Raw genomic sequence first — 7500 nt, 5'->3', positions numbered from 1 at the left:
TTCATTTCGTTTGTTATAGTGGAAGCCCAGTACGCTTTTCGTATGTCCATAGGCCCATGAAACCAACGAAACTCTCTTACTATCAATCTGGTTTTTTTTTATACCCGACACATTCTCAGACAATCCATACCATGGCCATGTTTAATGTAACAACTCATCATTCGTATCCCATCCTGATAAAATGAGCTGTTGACACCATTTCCAGTTTTACACATACGGGTCGTACTAAATACCGACCACAAGCGTCCACAACCGACCACAAGCGTACACAACCAACTACAGGCGTCCACAACCGACCACAGGCGTTGTATACATGGGCAAATGCGTTTTGGGCCCGCCCATGGAGTATTAAATACCTCCATAGGTACATGCACTTTGAGGGGATGAGATAATGGGTTAATGGCGGCTGCCGTAAGGCTTTAGGGATTGAATGAACCTGATGAATTAGGTCTACACGTATATCTACACTGTCCTGTTTTTTTATATCTTTTAATGTCCACAACTTTATCCAAATTCTACACACATTAGAAATATGTTTATTACACAAATTTTCATTTTCAAAAATTGCCAACCGTTCACTTTCTCACTATATTAGATCAAAGACAAAAGGGGGCCCGTGTTGTTTAATCACTATCTCAGTAATCTGCAGTTCATGAAAGGATGGATACGAGTACTGGTCACTTTCTGGGATCAGGTGATTTCGACCCAAGGTGATTTCGACCAGGCGAAAATAACCTTTTAAGCTTGAAGGTTTGGTGCCCTGGCTTGGTGCACTGTATAATTTCAGTTTAGATAATTTGTTTCATAAATTTCATTTCGTTTTCACACAGTATGTGCAAAAATGTTGTTTCTTGAAATGATATATAAGTAATTTTTAAAATTCTTTTAATAATATATTTTTTTCAATAATAAGTAAATAATAATAGCAACATTTGGAGGACTGGTCGAAACGTCCTAACCTGCAGAGTTCTGGCCGAAACGTCAGTGGCCGAAACGTCTGTGCCCGAAACATCCTACATTTGATACACTTCCCTCCTGCATGCTCACTAATGATGTTGAACTTCTGGGCTGGGTTGTTCAAAATTTTTTTTTGCACTATCTTGGCGTTAGATCTATCTTGACATTAAACATCATGGTAACACAGAGCGTTACCATGACATTTCATATCAAGATAAACTAACGCCAGAATTAGTTTTTTGAACAACCCAACCTTAGACTCCTTGTTATAATATGTTATCAATGTTAGGCAACTTTTTGTGCAACAATAACACCATTTACCTTAGTCCACACATGAAAGTTGTATAATTTAAATTTAGATAATTTGTTTAATAAATTTAATTTCATTTTCACATTGTATGTGCAAAAAATATTGTTACTTGGAATTATATGTAAGTAATTTCTTAACATCCTTTTAATAATATATTTTCTTTCAATAATAAGTAAATAATAATAGCAACATTTGGAGGACTGGCCGAAACATCCTAACCTGCAGAGTTCTGGTGATTTCGGCCCAGAAAAACCCTGGGCCGAAATCACCTTGGGCCGAAATCACCCGAAACCCACTTTCTCACAGTATAATCAAAGACAAAAGGCGGCATGTTGTTTAATCACTATCTCAGTAATCAGCAGTTGATCAAAGGATGGATACGAGCACTGGTCACTTTCTCACTGTATAATCAAAGACAAAAGGCGGCATATTGTTTAATCCCTAAGCTGCCAAAACGACTTTGTTCCTAATCAGTGGCCTAAACGTCCTGTCACCAGTACTGGTCCCCAGTACCTAACTTCTGGTGCTACAGATTATAATGTATATCCACTATTTTTATTATTTCTACTTATATAATTGATGTATTTATTAGTTTGTTTTATTTTGCATTTCATATGAAAAAATCAGCTATCAAGATACCATCAACAGCCTTAATTGGCACCATCTTTTCCCTGTTTTTAAGTTCTGTTAAAATGAAAGATAAATATACAACGGCTAGCCACAAAACTGATTCCAAATATCAAAAATAAATTATACGAAAATCTACTAAAACTTATGAATCTGTTTTCCCTAAAAAGGCGTTGACTCAGAGGTGAATTGATACAGGCTTTTAAGATTCTAAAAGGAATTGACAACATCAAAAAGTAACAAATTTCACAATGAATGAGAATCAGACAACAATGGACTCAAGCGGTTAGGAAATATTTAATTTGGAAGTTGGCAGAAACAACTTCGCCAACCGTGTAGTATATGAATGGAATAAACTTTCTACAGAGGTAGTTCGAAGCTTTAAGAATCATTTAAATAAATATCTATGCAAGATGCTGTAATGACTGTCATTTGATGTTATTTGTTTTGGTTATCATTTGTCTGTTTATTGTTTGCTTGATTCACATTTAATATTAGTTATATGACAATTTTATTATTTACTATTTCTCTTTTTTATCATTTAACTATAACTATGCATTTTATTTTATTTATTATTATATTTTCTTATCTATCATTACAATAATTTTTTCGCATCCGACCTAGTTATGGACCAAAAGGTCTCCATCGGCATGCCCCGCCTTTGTAATCCTTTGTAAGTAACCCTTGTGGTTCGATTTCACTTGCCTATGGTCGGTTGTGGACGCTTGTGGTCGGTTGTGGACACCTGTGGTCGGTTGTGGACGCTTGTGGTCGGTATTTAGTGTGACCGCAAAAGAACATCTTCCTGGAACAGTGCCACTTCTCTTTGTTTAAGGACGATGTAGTTTTTCAGTCTTTCTTTCCAAATCCGTATTGAAAACATTTTTTCCTTTTTTATTTTCTATTTCTTGTAATGTTCTTCTTTGTGTTCACTATTGATATAATCCTCCTAAATATTTTTCCAAAGTTTTAAAATATTTCCGCATAATTTTACTATTTCCTATTAAATCCACGCCATCTTTATGTAATACGAGATTCAATTTCTATATCTATTCTGCTTCCAACATTTCCATTCCTCATTGTTTTATTTTATTACTCCTTTATTTTGTGGCAACGTATGTATATATACTAAACAATCACGATGACATCTTACAACGCTGGATCGACCGCATCTACATTTTACTTTTCCCCCTCTACCTTAACATAACTTATTCAAGTCAAACATGATTTTTTATTTTCTCAACAGACCCTTTCTCATTTCATATCTCTTCAACACGTATTATTTCCTTATCATCTATCCATTAACTTGCTCTCACTCTCTAAACATCATTTATGTCATCATTCCTTTATCCATGAATATCTCATTGATTTACTTGAATATAAACCTTCGGCCCACGCGATACCTTTTCCTCCAAAGCCCTCCAAAGGGCTTTGGAGGAAAAAGCGAACATCATTTATCCATTTCTCCTTTCTGATATTCCCCAAAAGGACTTGAAAGATTGTACAGACCCTCCCGTCTCCTTTTCGACTTCAACGGAAAGTGACTCTGCTTTTGTCGGGCCATTAGTGACTTGTACTTTCCTTTACTATTCAAGTATCTTCCATCTACTTCTTTTACTCAATATTCACAGGTTGCGCTCCACCTCATATGCCAACAACTTTGATACCTCATCGACAATTACTTATTTGTATATGTAAATATTTGCCAGAAGGTGATCACTGGATATATTTTTTGTATCGCCCGCACTTTAGTGGGTGAAAAACTGTAAATAATTCCGTCAGTTATGATTCAAGAGTGTCCTGTGTGTCACTAGTACTCTGTACATAGCTACACTATTGTACTAGGTCTGACGCTCCTTAAGCGTAATAAATTGATAAAAAAAAAAAAACCTCATTATTCCTTTGGTTATCTTTTGCCATGCCAATCGTCTTGCACCTTTTCAGATAATTCTTTCCTCACCTTTCATTCCTCATTTCTCTTTCTCCCCGGTCTTCGATCACAAGATGTATCACTACTACACTTTAAACATCTTAGTCTTTCAGTCGGTTCTTAAAATACTCCCTCTCCCCTTTTCATCACTTCCTCTCTCATTATTGCCGTCCTTTCCTAATAGCGCGATCCTTTGGAATTCAAAATTCCGTCTATCATCAAGAATCTTTATGAATCATTAGGCCGCCCACATGTGGAGTTTGCTGTTTGTGCATGGACGCCGAATCTCATTAAAGACATTGGCAGACTGGAAAGGGCAGTTGAGAGAGACACGAGATTGATACAAAGGATTACAAAGGCGGAGCATGCCGACAGGAGACCTTTTGGTCCATATCTAGGTCGGATGCGAAAAAAAAATCATAATGATAATAAAACAATAAATAAAAACTATAATAATGTAAATAACAAATAAAATACATAAATAAATGCATAGGTATTGTTAAATATTCAAAGTATCAAATATAAACCAAAAACGTCCTTATATATTTTTTTCTATAAAATCTGGGACTTAAGGGTGATCTGGTATAGATCTTCAAGATTTATAGGATACTAATGACATAAGAAACTCGCTGGCTGAGAGGGTTAGGGCGTCGTTACTTTGGCGAAGGTCGAGGGGACGGCGGTTCGAATCCTGCCACCGGCGAAGTTGAACCAAGGGCATGGTTGATTAAATTCTACGCTACAAAGTCCTCTGTGAGGGGCACCGTCCTAGCCTTCCGATAGGGTGGGAGTTTGTGACGTTAAACCATATCAAGACGCAACCCAGATTAAGAAGAAATACTGTCGCCAATCACGTAATCAAGTTTCTGTAAAGGCGATGGAATGTAGTATACTCAAAGGATTCCAAAGGCGGAGCATGCCGACAGGAGACCTTTTGGTCCATATTTAGGTCGGATGCGAAAAAATCGTAACAATGATAAACAAATAAATGAATAAAAAAAGCTATAATAATGTAAATAATAAATAAATACTCGTTGACTACAGACTCAACTTTGACATTGAATATTTCTTCTCTTGAAGTTTATATGCCTTGGTTCATACGCAAGTTCAAGTTCATACGCATGTACAGCAATAAGGGAGAGAAATGTAGCCCAATATATGCTTCAACTTCAGCAGAATCCTCTCATCAGACAGAGTATACTGTATAACCTCTAAAGGTGAACTGCAGTCGTCTAGATATACTTCCAGCTACTCATCATTGCAAGCCCACCAATATTAGACGTAGCTCTCGCTTCTGATCTCATTACTTCCTGGTTCCCTCATCTCAGAACTACTATATCCATTTTAAGCCTTCTGATCTCCAACGATATAAAAGGGGTCTATCGTCCTACGAAAGGAAAAGAATGTTCCAGACGCCAGTACGGTGGAACCGGACGAAGTTCACTTCGGGTGCTTGATGTGCTCGTTCTTCTTCTGTAACACGGCCTGGCAACTTGCACAGCAGGCTTGGTGGTTTTGTGAGGAGTAGGTTGCAATCTCACCCTTACCATAAACGTCATGTATGGATGCCATTGATATATATGTGTGAGTACATGTATTTATATGTATATATATATATATATATAGTTATATATACATACATATATATACATACATGTATATATATGTATATATATATATATACATACGTATATACATACATATATACATACATATATACATACATAACATACATACATACATAAATACATACATACATATATATATATGTACATATATATGTGTGTGTGTATGTAGTATGACATATTGAATATACATGTTATGTTAACTGATTCTTTTTTATACGCATTTTCTTTTGCATACAACTTCCTTTCTCTTTCACTGCAGAAGTATCACTGATGCTCCTGAGGAAATTATAGACGTTTTAGGAATACCAGTGATCGGATTTTCAATAACTCCTCGTTGAGGAATCTGCTTAATTAGTCCTGCTATGAAACGGTCGCCCTACGGCGCTGAGGCTCCTAAACATAGCGACAAGAAACATCTTAATTTGTTTGTTGATTTGCCAAGAGCGTTCACGTTTTTATATGATGTGTGTGGGTAGGATGGACATCTGCTTTAAAAGATTCTTCTTCTATTTGACACTTTGGGTTATGATTTCAATCGTACCCTTGGATCCCCGACGAAATTTGGTTACGTCATGTTGTCTTTTAGTTGACATCTTTGTGTGGGGTGGGGATGACCTTGTTTTAGAAATTAGTCTTGTTCTAGGACTTAACTTTGATCTTTATCTGATCTTTCTTTAGAAATTTGCATTTGGCAGTTACTTGTACTTTAATCTTTATTTTATCTTGGAGTTTCAATTTGACTTATCTCCTGTTTTTTTTTTTTTTTTTTCCCTGACCTTTATTTTGATACCTTTTTGCCTTGACCGCTAACATGTCTTTGACTCTGACCTTTATTCATATATTCATCAATTTGAATTATCTCCTGTTTTTTGCCTTCACCTTTGATACCTTTTTGCCTTGATCACTAACATATCTTTAACTCTGACCTTTATTCATATATTCATCAGACCTTTACCTGAACTTTATCTTGATCTTATACCATTTTTGTCTCCAGGTCTGAATTAACACTGACATTTCTGTTGCCGTTTATATTGACATTAATTTTATCTTGGTCTTTGTACTATTTTTGATGTTAACCATAACAACAACACATTATCAGAAACAGACATTTCTTTCGTAGCTTAAAAATTAAGGTAATTATGGAAAAAAAAATTTGTCAGGAATAAATTGCAAACTATTTTTGGAACCTACACCTCAACCCAACTTTATAAACACTTGGGTATTAGCTGACTTAAATAGCTGTTCTTGATTATTTGACTTCAATATTTTCTTTAATAGATATAAACATGATATTAAAGACGCGCATTACAGAGACCTTAATGTTCCCCTTTAGAGCTTTAATGTAAAGGTTTGATGCCTCACATAAGCAAGCTACAAGTCTAGAATATACAGCCTTATTATTATTTGTATAACAAGGTTTTACTAGATTTCTGTATCACTTCACCTTTTTCTTTCTCTACTCCGTTCTTTACTTTTTTCTTCCTCTCTCTCTCTATATCTCTCACTCTCTTTATCTCTCTCACTCTCTCTCTATCTAGACTTCTTTTCACGCAAGAGTGCTGATTATTTCTAATTTCTACTTTCCATCCGTTCTGCTGTCTATCTCAATTTTCTCCTTTATCTCCTTTACAACTCCTCTTCGGTGCGGTAATGGCCCCATGGATAGAAGCGCTGGGTATTGTTGATAAAATGCTCTCTCTCTCTCTCTCTCTCTCTCTCTCTCTCTCTCTCTCTCTCTCTCTCTCTCTCTCTCTCTCTCTCTCTCTCTCTCTCTCTCTCTCTCTCTCTCTCTCTCTCTCTCTCTCTCTCTCTCTCTCTCTGTCGCGCACACACGCACAGACACACACACAAACACACACACACACATACACACAAACATATACACATACGCACCCCCCACACACAGACACACGCACACCCCCCCCATACACACACACACACACACACACACACACACACACACACACACACACACACACACACACACACACACACACACACACACACACACACACACACACACACACACACACACACACACACACACA

General features: G+C 36.5%; 1 protein-coding gene across 5 annotated transcripts in view; it reads right to left on the bottom strand.

Annotated features, from left to right (window-relative positions):
* LOC143029836 (glutamate receptor ionotropic, NMDA 2B-like) overlaps positions 1-7500 on the bottom strand; it is a 597917-nt gene that overhangs the window by 4275 nt on the left and 586142 nt on the right. The gene's annotated exons all lie outside the window — the stretch shown is intronic.

Source organism: Oratosquilla oratoria, chromosome 11, assembly GCF_046742065.1.
Source record: "Oratosquilla oratoria isolate Oo_2021 chromosome 11, ASM4674206v1, whole genome shotgun sequence".
NCBI classification, from domain to species: Eukaryota; Metazoa; Arthropoda; class Malacostraca; order Stomatopoda; family Squillidae; genus Oratosquilla; species Oratosquilla oratoria.
The sequence above is the reverse complement of the archived record's forward strand: the minus strand, read 5'-3'. Positions and strand labels throughout refer to the sequence as shown.